Below are 17,171 nucleotides of genomic sequence, written 5' to 3'. Positions count from 1 at the left end.
CAGATGACCCCTATTGATTTTGAGGTCACAAGGTCAAAGGTCAAGGTCACGGTGACCCGAAATAGTAAAATGATTTTCGGATGATAACTCAAGAACGCTTTTGCCTAGGATCATGACACTTCATAGGTACATTGATCGTGACTCGCAGATGACCCCTATTGATTTTCAGGTCACTAGGTCAAATGTCAAGGTCACAGTGACAAAAAACGTATTCACACAATGGCTGCCACTACAACGGACAGCCCATATGGGGGGCTTGCATGTTTTACAAACAGCCCTTGTTATGAATATTTTTAGACCTACAGGGCATTCTGCCTTTGATCGCTCACCTCTGTTATGGGCATGGCCAATTTTTACCCCAGGGGCATGTGTTGAACAGTTTTTTTTCAAGGACCAAAATCTGAGGTCATATAACACATCAAATGTGTATGTTAAGTTGATGTACAATATAAAAAATTTAAGTCTCAACAACTACAGAGAAGGCAGATTTTGACCACAAAGAAGGATTTAATCAAACTTAGTACAGGACCACTATATGATGTTACATGCCAAATATTACACCTCTGACTTGGCCTGTAGATACGATTTTAAAAATAGTTTAACTATGCAGGTATGTATCAATTATGTGACAGTGGAGCATTTCCACTTTAGAAACCCAGGGGAAATAACTAGACAGTCTTTTCAGTGGAACACATTTTGATTTCACATACAAAATATCAAAGCTGAATGCATTGTGGATTATCAGAAGAAGTTATTATGCTAAATAAATCCATGCAAAAAATGTGATTCTTGGGGCATGGCCATTTTTTTTCCAAAGGGCTCCATTTAAACATCTTTGTACAGGATCTATCAGATGTGACATACCAACTATTTGGTCTAAGACTTATGAATCATATTTTATAAGTCATAAGTCTTGAATAACTCATGTAACTCATGACCTTTGACCTTGAGCTGCAACTGTTCACTTAGGAGCATTGTATTAATGAGGGACACATGGTATGGACGAGGAAGATAATATTCCTAAGTTAAATTAAAATTCTTCCAGGCATGTTTATGTTACATATCAGACACTTGAACCTAGAGCATGGAAGCTTTCGGGCACACATTTTCTGGTAGTCAGGGAAGATTAAATATGAAATGACATTAAATTCCTTCTAGGAATGCAAACATTACAGAGATTATATTTAGACAGACAGAATACACACACATGCACACACACACCAGAACCCAGGCATAGATGGACAGTGTGACTAATATACGCCCTCCTGCAGGGGCCTAAACATGCCCAAATATGTGTGAACACATGCCTTTAATTGCTGATCACCATTGCATTTTAAATTGAAAGTTTCAGATATGGTACTCATATTGGAACCATAAATACTTAAGTCCAAGGCTTCAAGTTATATGTCAAGTATGATATGAAAGAAATTTGATTGATTGTAGATCTTTTTCAAATTGCCTGACGCTACACTCACACAAAGAAATTTGCGGAGCGATTATATCTAATTTATATATTTCAATGTTCAGGTATTCAATGGGTAGGGTAATCTGATTATAGGAGCTATTGAAGCATGGGTACTGAATAATTTTTAAATGTCATAATTGGACCAAAGAACATTTTTAAGGCATAGCATTTCAATTATTATTATCCAAGTGTGTTATCAATTCAAATGATCAAATAAGCAATCCCAATTTTGTGACATTAGTATAGTCAAGAGAAATATGTTAATAGATCTGTTATTCAGCTTTTAAAAATGTATTTCACATTCCAATAAACCTTAGTTAAATTTAATACTCCATTGACATTTCTGTTTTCAAAATTCTTTTAAAGCTATTGAGTTGGTCACAAGTGATACATTAAAAAGTGCTACTAAATTTCTTAATTTTATAATCATACATGTACTTCAAATATTGTATATAAACCATTAACTGCAATAATGGGGTTAGGCTATTCCATGGTTTTAGATAGAGTTAAGTACCAGTCAGAATATTGTTGGTCTAACAGTAAGTGGTTATTTGTTGGAAAAGTGTCGAGACAATGAAAATAAATGAATGCCAGAATTTGTATCGGAATATCCGTATGTAATATCTGAATACTATAATGATAACCATATAAATCAGTAATAATGGCTGAGATATTAAATCTTGTTTGTATATTCTTTTAGCAAAGATCTTTAGTAAATAATAAGTCATATATAATAACTGTATCACTTTTGACGAATAATTACTAGGGATGGGACTGAATATTCGAATAATCGAAAAAAGCGGCCGAATATTCAAATCCAAAATTTATAATCGAATATTCTATTGTTATGCAAATATACTTCTAAACAAGTTATACCTACATGTACAAAGTCACAGTTCCGGTTAAGTGCAGACGACTTTCCTATATAAGTCATTGTTTTGATAAAAGCTGCCATCAATAAACGAGATGAAAATTAGCAAACAGGAGGGCATAAGGAGAGGGACCAATCGCCAATTTACTTATGATGTAATATGTAAACACTATTTTCTGAGAATCAGTCGAAAATGAAAATGAATTTATGAGAAACATCAATGTGTATTGATAAGCATTCAATTTGTTTGATATACACAATCTGTGTTTTGACAGGTCTTTTTACCTCTGGTTGTTTAATAGACATTGCCTTTGGATTTGATTGGGTCGTACTGTCCGCTTTTATTTCAGTGCGAGACATCTATTAATAGCAATAAGCGACCCATATCAAAAAACGTCACGGGGTGTGAATGCCTAATAAATTCAATAATTTGCCGATAAATTACTGATAAGGTGTCAAAAACTCCACTGGAACACTGGAGTAGAAGTAGATGGTATAATAAGGGGCAATAAAGGGATTTATTAGTGATGTAAGTTTTACCAAGACAGACCTTGAATAGCCATTTTTAATATTAATTTATAGAACGTTCGTTGTGTTTTAGCAATGTTGGGCCAAATTGTCTCATATCATGACGCCGGACCAAATACCCCAAAAGCAGGACTGTCCCGACGAGATCGGGACGTATGCCATGTTTGTGTTCAATGCTTTATCCTTATATTAAATCAATGTTTATTTAATCAGAATTTAGTTGCTCAAATATTAACCAATTAAGTTGTTGTGGTTCTTAATTCAAGAAAGAAAAAAAAGCGAAAACAAAAGCATAAATATTATTGATGGGAAGTAATCCGAATCAATTAGAAGTATTGAAATACAGTAAAATTAAGGTTATGAAATTTTTGGAAATATCTTATATCTTATGAAAATAAACATCATTTATTTAAAAGGAAGAAATAATTATCAATAATCTTTTTTCTAAAATTATTACTATAAAGTGTTCCAAAGCTAGCTGCACATATGATACGATCTACATGTATAGTGGTATTAGTGGAATTTGGACGAGCACGTTGCTCCGGATGGTCATGATATATGGTTTAAAAATCGAATATATTCGAATAATGACAAACAAATATTCTTATATCATTTTCAGTTTTCGTTCCCAACACTAATAATTACCGATCAAATTACTAAAATCCTTAAGAAAGTGACACGTTAAGTACACGTGTACTAGCATTTTCCCATTATTGCAATATATAACAGCGGGTGATAGCTGATATCAGCATATGCATACATGTAACTCCAACATTCAGATGTTTGCTTTATGTATAGTACATGTACCAAGGCTTTTCAATATTGTTGTAAGTCACAGTAAGAAAAACAGTTTTTTGTAAAAAATATATGGTTTCTTTCTATATATATCTTCAAGTTAATCGCAATTAATAAATGTGTGTGCGTAAAACGTTTTTATGGTTTCTATTAAATTATTAGAACCCAAATTTATTATTTTAAAAAACGCAAATGATATAAGCATAGGTCTAAATAATGTATATTTATTAACACAATATCTTCATAAAAACTGTGTTACTTTATAAAAAATATTCATACATATTAAATATATATGTTTTATATGCATGCTTTAAGTTTTAAACTGTTTGGGCCTTACAGTTATCACAATAGGATGTGTAAATACCAAATATGCATTGTTTGGGTATTACAGTTACACTTTGAATGAAAATATAAATATATTTTAGGTACGGACCAATGTAATCGAAATGTTCATATTTTTTTATTATTACTTTCAAATTTCAACTTTTTGTGAGAACCGATAGTTTTGCAGGTACTAACTCTAAATGTTGAGGCATTTTACTATAGCTCTATGCTCAAGTATGTGCTCCAGTACTCTTATAACATGTCATAAAGACCACCCTGGATAACGTATAACATCTTACTATAGCTCTATGCTCAAGTATGTGATCATGTACTCTTATAACATGTCATAAAGACCACCCTAGATAACTTATAACGGTATCCGGAGAAGTGCCCCCCCCGGAGAACTGCCCCCCGGAGAACTGCCCCCTTATTTTAAAGGTGGCGGAGAGGTGCCCCCCCATCAAATCGGTAGGGGCGGAGAACTGCCCCCCTGTCAGAATTTAGTAGGCGGATATCTGCCCCCCCATCAAATCTGTAGGGGCGGAGAACTGCCCCCCGGTGTCATATTAGTTATTAGTTACGTAGTGAAAACAATACTTACGGGTAATTTTACGTTATCGCCGTACACATTTTATCCGGTAACAATTTAATTTCAGTACAAGTATATTACCATTTATCGAACTGAATAACACAAATTGTCTAGAGGTATGTGATAATACTGTTTAAGGCCCTTGGTACGCATCTGCACCACTCACTATACATGAATGCCTTGTAAAAGTCGTGTTTTAATAAGAGCGCGAAACATAGTCGAGATCCACACAGGAAACGCGTGCGTGTTAATACTGGCAATGTGTTGCAACTAGATATAGACGTGCAACTCGGTACTTATGGAGGAAAAGTTACATCGGAATTAATTTACATTATAAAGATAGTATTGACCCATGGAAAAAAAGTTAATTGACATATAAAAAAGTAAATTAATAGGCAAGGCAAAGGCAATAATTCAGCTGACTTGAAGAAAAAAATGAAGTGAAGTTGAATTTATAAGCAATTTATTTATGTTGTTTAGTTAATTCATGTCTTCTAGCACCTTATCCGTCGGTAGCATCGCCAGACCGTCGAGTCGTCCGCAGTTTGCATTTTGAGCAGATCATGTCGACATGCCAAACAAACAAAATCGGTAACAGTTGCTTTAATTAGCAGCTAATAAGGCAGGCAGAGAACTTGTTACCGTTAACGATAAGTACCGCGATCTTTTAATCTTTTAATTGGTAGACCGGACCGACCTTAATTGTTAAGAACTTGTTAGCTTTGAATAAAGCCGCATACGGGTTTATTATATTGAACCGTCCAAATCCGTAATTGGCGAAAACAAACAAATAAAGTATTGTTTTCAGCTGGCATAAGGATGGATTAAATTGCATGCTAATTGTTTGTTTTTATTACGGGGAAAATATCAAATAATTCAGCCGCGAAAACTTTTTATTAGCAAAAAGTTATTTGTTTTTCTTTGTTCACATTGACGAAAATCACGTGATTATAAAGTTGGCGACGTGACGACGTCCATGCCGAGGTAGGTATTTTATGCCGTTTTAAAACTTTTATTACTTGTACAACTTTATATTACTTTTGAAATTTCACTCAATTTCCATACATAATAGCAAGAAAGTTACTGGCGTTATTGTCATTATAATACTCGCTTTATATATCACCGCTATTTCTTTAATTAGTGGGCACTTCTCCGGGTCATCAATTCTGACAGGGGGGCAGTTCTCCGCCCCTTATTAATCAGCAGGGGGGCAGTTCTCCGCCCTATACAAAAACAGTGAGGGGGCAGTTCTCCGCCCAGTGAAAAATCTTTGGGGGGGCAGTTCTCCGGGGGGCACTTCTCCTAGAGCCACTTATAACATCTTACTATAGCTCTATACTCAAGTGTGTGCTCAAGTACTCTTATAACATGTCATAAAGACCACCCTAGATAACTTATAACATCTTACTATAGCTCTATGCTCAAGTGTGTGCTCAAGTACTCTTATAACATGTCATAAAGACCACCCTAGATAACTTATAACCTTTTGTTAATTATATTTTAGGGTGATGCCACAATGTTTTACAAATACGGACCACTGGAACAAAGAAAGCCACCATTGAAGGGGTTTTCACTTGTCAGGCTATTGGTATAGGATTACTTCCTTGGTCTTAAACTTTATTATTGTCTAGTAGACCACATAATGAGTTTCAGGCATATTGTTACCACTTAACTGGTTGACATTGTTTTAAGACTACGAAGGTCAAGGTAAAACTGTTTTCTTTATGGCAATTATACATAAGAACATATCTTAAAGCTGTAGTATAATTAATATAAAAATAAAAAAAAATCAAATAAAATGTGTCTCACAATGGCAGTTCAGAGAACACATCGGGCACGTTATTTATACACTGATAAAACTGAGCATATAATACACACAAACACTAAGAGGCGACTATGTGTATCTTACTCAAACTCACAAGTTCAACAAGAGGGCCAAGATGGCCCTAGTTCGCTCATCTGAGAGGAGTCGGTTTATTCAATCTTAACCAAACTTCAAACTTGACCTAGATATTGTCCAGACAAACATCCTGGTCAAGTTTCATCATTATTGAACCAAAACTCTGGCATATGAAGTGATTTTGTTTTTGTAAGATTTGACCTGGTGACCTATATTTTGAGCAGACCCCCCTTACCAAACATCAAACTTTGCTTACAAACATAAATATTATGAACAAGATTCATAAAATCTGAAACAAAATTGTGACCTCTCGAGTGTTTACAAGGATTTTGTATAATATAGTGAACATTTGGACAATCTAAGGGCAATAATTATGGCATTTATTATGTGATATATATAAAACCAATCTTTTCACCAAGTTTCATGATGATTGGACAAAAAAAAGTGACTTCTAGAGTGTTCACAAGCTTTTTTTACTATATAAATATAAGAAAAAAGCCCCCCCCCCCCCCCCCCCCGGCAGCCATGTTATTCAACTATCAGACCGGAACCATTTTCAAACTCAACTCTCATATCAACAGGCTTTCTACTGCCTTTCCACAAAAAACTAGGGCAAAAGTAGGGCAAGATTTTAGCAAAAAGTAGGGCAAAGTAGGGATTTTTACTGTTAAAAAAGTAGGGCTAAAAAAAAAAATTATTACCATTTTTCAGCTGGAAATACCGTTAAATTGATACATATCCTAGTCAATCTGATGCTGTGAGAATGCCTTGTTCTGCCCATCCTTGAAATAAAGGCACCTGAAATTTTTATTTATCATTTAACATCAATTTACACAATGGAATACAATAATGAACATTACATTCAAAACATACACTGATAATCTTATAAAGCAAAGTACAAAAGCACCTTGTAATAACCCTTTCCTCCATGAATATTACCAAACTTCACCCACTATGAATATATACGTATTCTTGCACTAGTACAAAACAAATAATTTTCTCACCACAGGCAAGAGTGAAGAATTATATTTTTATTATAAGTGTACAAGCAAACAGACACTAAGGTTTTTCCCGTTTGCTAAGGTGTTAACATGAGTAAACATGGAGTAAAGGGTTAAATAAAATTAGTTTCAAACCATACAGGGTTGTCATTATGATTGCAAACAAAGAATTATTTGGAACAGTAACCGATTAGGCCGGGGATCAAGGGGGCCACCTAGGCCCCTTTGTGGGTCCAGGGCAAGGACCTGGTAGGGGGACCAGGGGACCGAAAACGAATTCTAGACATGATCATCTTGCATTCAATCTAAATTTAAATTCGCTCGTCCAATAAAAGCTGTGTCCCATAATGCACTGTACTCTTAACACTTCTGAAAAATTGCGTAGACATATGGTTGTGTTTATGAAATTCTTAAAGGTATTTATCATCATAAATGTTTAAATTATTTTTTTTGTAAGTGATGTAATTATATTGGATTTTCCTATCAATGTGAACATTAGACAAGAGGCCCCAGGGCCATGATGGCCCTAAATCGCTCACTTGACTAACATCCACTTAAATTCTATCAGACCTGTATACAATCCCAAGACAGATTTGATTAATTAATACATTCTGACAATTTTTTTTTAAGATGTGATGAAAACTGTTACCTCTTTCATCTATACAAGGTTTTACTAGAATTGGCCCGGTGACCTAATTTTTGACCCCAGATGAACCATATACGGTGCAAAATCAGATATTATCAAGATAAACCATATTTTATTAAGATTGGATGAAAACTGTGACTAATGGGGTTGTTTACCCTCGCGACTTCGTTTAAAAACCATTGCCCAAGCACACTGCTTAACATAAAACTCTGCATTAAAAAGTGAAACAGCCATAATATGGTCAGCCAGATTTTACTGGGCTGTACCATTTATAAAATAGGATACTTTGCAGTGTTGGTGCGGTGCTTTAATAAAAATCTACTAGTTAAAAATAGCTTTACTTAAAATTAATAACAAGCGTTATAAATGCATTACTCAATGTAACAACAAAGCGACTGAGCCTAACGCTATTAAAAAGCGGAGTTTCGATTGGTTCATAGGCAGATAAAACAACGGCTTAGATTGGTTAAAATTGCTTAATAAGAAATACATGTAGGTCAATCTGTTTTGGAATCTGAAATTTGCATAGCAGACAACCTTGACATTGTAGAATGTAAACACTCAATTTTTATAAAGGAAATATTAGAAATGAGTGAAAAAAGGATAATTAAATCAAAAAGAACTTAAATTTTACTAAAATCGCACATAAATTAATTTATAGTAATAAGCTACTATGTTGATGTTGTATTATAAGTATAATTATTAATATTATTATTATGATATTGTTGTTGTGTGTTAAAAGGAAAGAGAAAGAGAGAGAATAGCCCAATTTTCATAAGTAAAGATGGTGAAAACACATATTATTGTATGTGGCATCATAATTACTAGACCCATTGTTCAGCATTTGCTGCAATGTGTTGTTGGATTCTTTAAACTTTGTGATCTGTATTTTTAATGTTAAAATTAACATAATATTACTTTTAATTTAATTTTTGAAGGAAAGAAAAGAACTACACGGATGTGTAATATGTTTAAAATAAGCAACAATTATTAATATTTGAAGGATTTTTCAGATCACAAAGTGGTTTAAAATTGCCACTATATATTTACATAAATAAGGAAACCAAAGATAGGTGTAAATTTGTTATTTAAGTTTATGTTATACAAAGAGATCTAGGCAATAGAAAATTATTAAGATTTATCAACATTAATTAATAAGAGAGGTAGAGCATGATTAAATAGATCTCATATGAAAAGTAGGATTTGCATGTAAACATGCAATTATAAAGAAAACTGTGACTTCTATTGTCTACACAAGGTTTTTCTATTATTTGACCTAGTGACCTAGTTATTTACCCCAGATGACCCAAATACAATCCCTACTCAGATTTCATGAAGATAAACATTCTGACCAAATTTCATAAAGATTGGATGAAAACTGTGACCTCTATTGTCGACACAAAGTTTTTCTATTATTTGACCTAGTGACCTAGTTTTAGACCCCAGATGACCCAAATTCAATCCCAACCCAGATTTCATCAAGATAAACATTCTAACCAAATTTCATAATGATTGGATGAAAACTGTGACCTCCACTGTCTAGACAAACAAATTGTTGACGGACACGCACACCTGCACGCACACACGCACAACGGACGCCGGACATCACACAGACACATAAATTTAAGGTGACAAAAAACGTATTCACACAATCGTTGCCACTACAACTGACAGCCCATATGGGAGGCATGCATTTTTTACAAACAGCCTTTGTTAAGTTTTAGTTCTATATCATTTTAGGCAAGAGTAAGCAAAGCTGTGAAGTTGTACTTATTTTTTTAAGCATGAAAAAAGAGTTAATCAGAAGATATTTATTGTACATTGATTGATTGCATTTATTTCAATATAATTATAATTTTTGGACACCTTAATTTTTGGCTCTAAATTTTCGGACACCTGAAATTTTTGAATATATTTCTTATCTAAAAGTTTGGACATGAACAAAATTAATTATTTGTAGGTGTCCGAAAAATTAGAGTACAATTAAATATTCTAGCCTGATCGGGATATAGATTAATCCAACCACATGGCATATTCACATTATTTAGGTATTTGTTACAACAATTTACCATTGGAAATGGTAATGAGATATATTAGCAATGCAGGTCCAAGGGAGACCACTCAAAATAAACAAGAGCACCGCATAACGGGTGCCAACGCTCGGCTGCGAAAGCTTGTAAGAATTTTTTTTTTTTTTTTAGAGGTCACAGTGACCTTGACCTTTGACCTAGTGACCCAAAATTGGGTGTGGCGTGTAGAACTCATCAAGGTGAATCTACATATGAAGTTTCAAAGTTGTAAGTGGAAGCACTTTGATTTTAGAGCCTATGTTAAAGTTTTATATTACAGGTCACAGTGACCTTGACCTTTGACCTAGTGACCCAAAAATGGGTGTGGCGTGTAGAACTCATCAAGGTGCATGTACATTTGAAGTTTCAAAGTTGTAGATGGAAGCACTTTGATTTTAGAGGAAATGTTAAGGTTTATGTTAAAGTTTTATATTAGAGGTCACAGTGACCTTGACCTTTGACCTAGTGACCCAAAAATGGGTGTGGCATGTAGAAATCATCAAGGTGCATATACATATGAAGTTTCAAAGTTGTAGGTGGAAGCACTTTGATTTTAGACCTATGTATAAAGTTTTATATCAGAGGTCACAGTGACCTTGACCTTTGACCTAGTGACCCAAAAATGGGTGTGGCATGTAGAACTCATCAAGGTGCATCTACATTTGAAGTTTCAAAGTTGTAGGTGGAAGCACTTTGATTTTAGAACCTATGTTAAAGTTTTATATTAGAGGTCACAGTGACCTTGACCTTTGACCAAGTGACCCAACAAGAGCTGTCAGAGGACAGCGCGATCGACTATTCGAGTGCTTGACAGTATAACGTAAGCCATGATGGGGAAATTGTTCATATTCAATAATTTATAAGACTATCTTTCAAAAATAAAAAAGAGGAAAAAACAAGATGTGTTTGTGAAACACAATGTCCCCCTATATGACGTTTGACCTTGAAGGATGACCTTGACCGTGACCCTTCACCACTCAAAATGTGCAGCTCCATGAGATACACATGCATTTCAAATATAAAATTGCTAGCTTCAATATTGCAGAAGAGCCATTACATGAGCAATTTTGACCCATATATTTGACCTTGAAGGATGACCTTGACCTTGACCTTTAACCACTCAAAATGTGCAGCTCCATGAGATACACATGCATGCCAAATATCAAGTTGCTATCTTCAATATTGAAAAACTGCAAAAGTGTACATTAAATGAGCGATTTGACCCATATATTTGACTTTTAACCTTGAAGGATTACCTTGACCTTGACCTTTCACCACTCAAAATGTGCAGCTCCATGAGATACATATGCATGCCAAATATCAAGTTGCTATCTTCAATATTGCAAAAGTTATTGCAAATGTTAAAGTTGGCGCAAACCAACCAACAGACCAACCAACAGACCAACCAACCAACAGACAGGGCAAAAACAATATGTCCCCCACTACTATAGTGGGGGACATAGAAATAAAAAATAAATTGGGTGGTAGGGGGGTGGAGAGGGGGGTATAATGTGGGGTGAGGTCATTTATGAGACAATCTTTCAAAAATAAAAAAGGAAAAGAAAATAATTTGGTGGGGGAGGTAGGGGGGGGGTAGGGGGGGGGGTTGAGAGGGGGTATGATGTGGGGTGTGGTCATTTATTAGATGATCTTTCAAAAATAAAAAAAGGAAAAAAATAGAAAAAAAAATGGGGGGGAGGTGGGAGGGCAGGGATTTTGGGGTGGGGCGTGGGGTATTGTTTGGGTGGAATCCATTGTGGTATTCAGGTAAGTGTTGTTTTGTCAAAGTATTAATAAAATCTGATCATAAATAAAGAAGTTATGGCAATTTAAGCAAAATGTTCAAATATCTAAGTATCAAAGAGACCATAATTCTGTCTAAAATGCTTGATACGGTTGTCTGCTCTTGTTTATAGATTGGGGTCATGTTGGTAAACAAGTATGCAAAATAAGAAAGCAATATGTCAAGGGACACAGAAAATATTTGGGTTAGTACGCAAACTTTAACATAGAATATTGATAATTTTAAGTATAAAAGGGGCAATAATTATGTCAAAATGCTTGATACAGTGGTCTGCTCTTATTTATAGGTTGGGGTCATGTTGGTAAACAAGTATGCAAAATATAAAAGCAATATGTCAAGGGACAATGAAAATAATTGGGGTAGTACGAAAACTTTACCATTTGCACGCTAACGGAAACGCCGTGGTGAGTAGGATAGCTCCACTATATATATTTCATATATAATAGTCGAGCTAAAAATGGGTGTGGCGTGTAGAACTCATCAAGGTGCATCTACATATGAAGTTTCAAAGTTGTAGGTGGAAGCATTTTGATTTTAAAGCCAATTTCAAGGTTTAAGCACAACGCCTACACCGGACGGCTGACAACTAGCTGGCTATGACAATACCTCGGGTTTTCTCCGAAAACAGCCGAGCTAAAAATTGTATCAAACATGAACATGTCATAAACACGCTTTAATGTTTGAGGTAAATTTGAAATACTCATTCAAAATATTTTACTGAGTTGATACAGATGGTATTAAACAGGCTTGACAATTCTTTGATAATTGCTGAGAACAACTTGCAACAAGGGCTGTTTGTAAAACATGCATGCCCCCCTATATGGGCTATAAGTTGTAGTAGCAGCCATTGTGTGAATACGTTTTTTGTCACTGAATACGTTTTTTTGTCACTGTGAATGGTGGTGGTGGTGGTGGTGGTGGTGGTGGTGGTGGTGGTGGTGGTGGTTGTGGTAGAAGAAATAGTAGTAGTAGTAGTAGTAGTAGTAGAAGTAGTAGTAGTAGTAGTTATAGTAGTAGTAGTAGTAGTAGTAGTAGTAGTAGTAGAAGTAGTAGTAGTAGTAGTAGTAGTAGTAGTAGTAGTAGTAGTAGTAGTTGTAGTAGTAGTAGAGTAGTAGTAGTAGTAGTAGTTGTAGTAATAGTAGTAGAAGTAGTAGTAGTAGTAGTAGTAGTAGTAGTAGTAGTAGTAGTAGTAGTAGTAGTAGTAGTAATAGAGTAGTAGTAGTAGTAGTAGGTGGTGGTGGTGGTAGCAAAAGAAATAGTAGTAGTAGTAGTAGTAGTAGTAGTAGTAGTAGTAGTAGTAGTAGTAGTAGTAGTAGTAGTAGTTGTAGTAGTAGTAGTAGAGCAGTAGTTGAAGTAGTAGTAGTAGTAGTAGTAGTAGTAGTAGTAGTAGTAGTAGTAGTAGTAGTAGTAGTAGTAGTAGTAGTAGTAGTAGTAGCAGTTTTTTTATCTGATTTTGAGGAAAGGGCCTGGCCTTTTTTGAGGGGAAAAAAATCGCGCGAAACGCCAGATTTTTGGGGAAAAAAATCACACGAAACGCCGGATTTTGGGGAAAATAAGGAAAGTCTTTAATAATCAATTAAGCATATTTTACTGTTTTTAAAACAAATTCAAGGAAACAGAAAATTTAATTATGCAATATTTTTCTTTTTTTCTACACTGGATCAGGTTAACTTATATATTTAAAGGTTTAAAAAAAAAAAAAAAAAATTGTTTTTTTTTTTTTTTTTTTGGATGGGAAAATGAAATCTAGGGAAAAATTTACCAGCTGAGGGGAACAAAAAATCGGAGGGGAAAGGGCCGATGATCGGCAGGTCACAAAGAAGGAAAAAAAACCTGGTAGTAGTAGTAGTAGTAGAGTAGTAGTAGTAGTAGTAGTAGTAGTAGTAGTAGTAGTAGTAGAAGTAGAAGTAGTAGTAGTAGTAGTAGTAGTAGTAGTAGTAGTAGAAGTAGTAGTAGTAGTAGTAGTAGCAGCAGCAGCAGCAGCAGCAGCAGCAGTAGTAGCAGTAGTAGTAGTAGTAGTAGTAGTAGTAGTAGTAGTAGTAGTAGTAGTAGTATGCATTACAAAAATGCAGTTAGCCTTACATTTGGTAGAATTTAAATATATTACAAGGGAGGCAAATCTGTAACAATAAATTTAAACTTATTGCATTTGTTTCCCCTGTAGTGTATTACCTCCCCTGTCCTGCTTATATTTATATTAATCAACAAAATTAAACATTAACACAATATTTAATATATACAGTATATACAAAAAATCTCATATTCTGATAATATTTTTACTGATCCACTGTATTTTACTAAAAGGATGATGTTTCATTGGACTGATAATTAAAGATTTAGGATTACAAACCAGTTGCTTCAGTAATATTGTTCAGAGTGTGCCCTGTTGGCCGAGTATGCATTCTAAAATTATCATTCAAAAAACCATTTTACTATTTCGAGTCACCGTGACCTTGACCTTTGACCTAGTGACCTCAAAATCAATAGGGGTCATCTGCTAGTCATGATCAATGTACCTATGAAGTTTCATGGTCCTAGGCACAAGCGTTCTTGAGTTATCGTCTGACAACCACCTGGTGGACGGACAGACCGACCGACAGACCGACCGACAGACAGACCGACATGAGCAAAGCAATATACCCCCTCTTCTTCGAAGGGGGGCATAATTAATAAATTACCATGTTCAACACAAATTTACAGCACACAGTATCAAATATGGATTTCTTCTTAATTTGGTTAGAACTGAAAACACTTGTCCCGTTTATTTAACTTCTTTTCTGTGGTTACAAGAAAGATGTCAAAAGCCAAAAAATGGTACTTGAAATGACAAGAAACACACATTTGACAGCAGACAATGAATGATCAAAATAGCATATACCTCAGAACTTTAACTTCAGTTAAGCATGCAATATGTGATTGGGCTGCATCATGCCACTGAGGCTGTGACTGGTATTGATATCGATGTAACCTTACCTGGCAAGACTTTGCGGCTAACTATCCCAGGCCCAGTCATGTCCACCTAAACAGGAGGTTGGTCAGTAGAGGGTAAAGGGTTTGGCTTGGCTTACAGTCCCACTTCTCACTATACATCTGTTCCAAACACAATCACTTCCACCAAGGTAGGATAGAGGTCAGTACAGGTCCAGTGTAAGGCTTTAATTCCGTTTCTGCTGCTAAGTAGATATCTATCTCAACCATTATCACTTGCAACTAAGCAGGAGGGGGCAAGTAGTGTTAAGAATTTGGTTTGGGTAACATTTCTGCTGTTCACTTGACAACTATTCCAACCACAGTCAACTCCACCTAGACAGGAATGAGGAAAAAACAGTTTCAGTGTCTGGCTTAAGTTCCATTCTAGCTACTCACAGAACATGTTTCACTGGCTGACCAATCTGACTTCTGTACATGAACTGTAAATATACAAAACCAAAAATAAATGAGCTTTTTGAACTAATTTTTGTAAATAAAAGTATGTGTAAAGAAATCCAATTAGTTCTAGGTGTACTAAGTAAAACACCTGTATTTGCAAAAAGTGTAATAAGATAAGCAGGTTTTGGCAAAAATGCATACATGTATCTATTTCAATGCTTAATTAATTACCAAACAGTGAGGCATAGTCAGGCTTTTTCCGCCCAATGCCACGGGTCCGAAATTCGGCCCCATTCCCTATGCAAATCTGTTTGTTTTTTTCCCAATTGAAAAAAAAAATTCCCAATTCCAAAAAAAAAAAAAAAAAAAAAATTTTTTTTTTTTTTTTTTAACTTAAAATATATAAGTTAACCTGATCCGGTGTAGAAAATAGAAAGTGTTGCATAATTAAATTATCTGTTGCCTTGAATTTGTTTTAAAAACTGTAAAATATATTAATGATTATTTAAGACTTTTCTTATTTTCCTAACGATTTTTTTCACCTCAAAAAAGGCCAGGCCTTTTCCCCAAATTCAGATTAAAAAACCTGCCTTTATCTCACATGTTCATAATACTTTGTAAAATTTTAATAATAAGTTATCAAAATAGTTATTTACCAGTTAACGGCTTCTTTGAAATATAAGAAACACTATTTACATGCGATAATTTTTCCCAATTGAGCCAATATTGCGAATAATTTTTTCCCCACAATGGGGGTTTTCACGACGCAAAATTCCCAAAATTCCAGTGTGGCGCTATTCCCAAAATGGAGCGGAAAAAGCCTGCATAGGGTGATTACCATAAAGGACACCGCTAATTTGACACTTCACACCGCCAGACATAGGGTGATTACAATACAGGACACCACACATTTGACACTTCAAACTGTCAGACATAGGGTGGTTACTATAAAGGACAGCGCACATTTGACATTTCACACCGCCAGACATAGGGTGGTTACAATAAAGGACACCGCACCTTTGATATTCACATAGCCAGACATAGGGTGGTAACAATACAGGACACTGCACATTTGGCACTTCATACCGCCAGACATAGGGTGGTTCACTATAAAGGACATCGCACATTTGACATTTCACACTGCCAGACATAGGGTGGTTACAATAAAGGACACCGCACCTTTGACACTTCACACAGCCATACATAGGATGATTACAATAAAGGGCAACTCTAATTAATGACACTTCACACAGCCAGACATAGGGTGGTTACAATACAGGACACCACACATTTGACACGTCACACTGCCAGACATAGGGTGATTACAATACAGGACACCGCACCTTTGACACTTCACACTGCCAGACATAGGGTGGTTACAATAAAGGACACCGCACATTTGACACTTCACACAGCAAGACATTTGGTGATTACAATAAAGGACACCGCTAATTTGACACTTCACACCGCCAGACATAGGGTGGTTACAATACAAGACACTGCACCTTTGACACTTCACACCGCCAGACATAGGGTGGTTACAAAACAGGGCATCGCTAATTTGACACTTCACTCAACAAGACATAGGGTGGTTACAATACAGGGCACCGCTAATTTGACACTTCACACCGCCAGACATAGGGTGGTTACAATACAGGACACTGCACATTTGACACTTCACACCGCCAGACATAGGGTGGTTACAATACAGGACACTGCACATTTGACAGTTCACACTGCCAGACATAGGGTGGTTACAATACAGGACACTGCTAATTTGACACTTCACACTGCCAGACATATGGTGGTT

Source organism: Dreissena polymorpha, chromosome 8 (genome assembly GCF_020536995.1).
Source record: "Dreissena polymorpha isolate Duluth1 chromosome 8, UMN_Dpol_1.0, whole genome shotgun sequence".
NCBI classification, from domain to species: Eukaryota; Metazoa; Mollusca; class Bivalvia; order Myida; family Dreissenidae; genus Dreissena; species Dreissena polymorpha.
The sequence above is the reverse complement of the archived record's forward strand: the minus strand, read 5'-3'. Positions refer to the sequence as shown.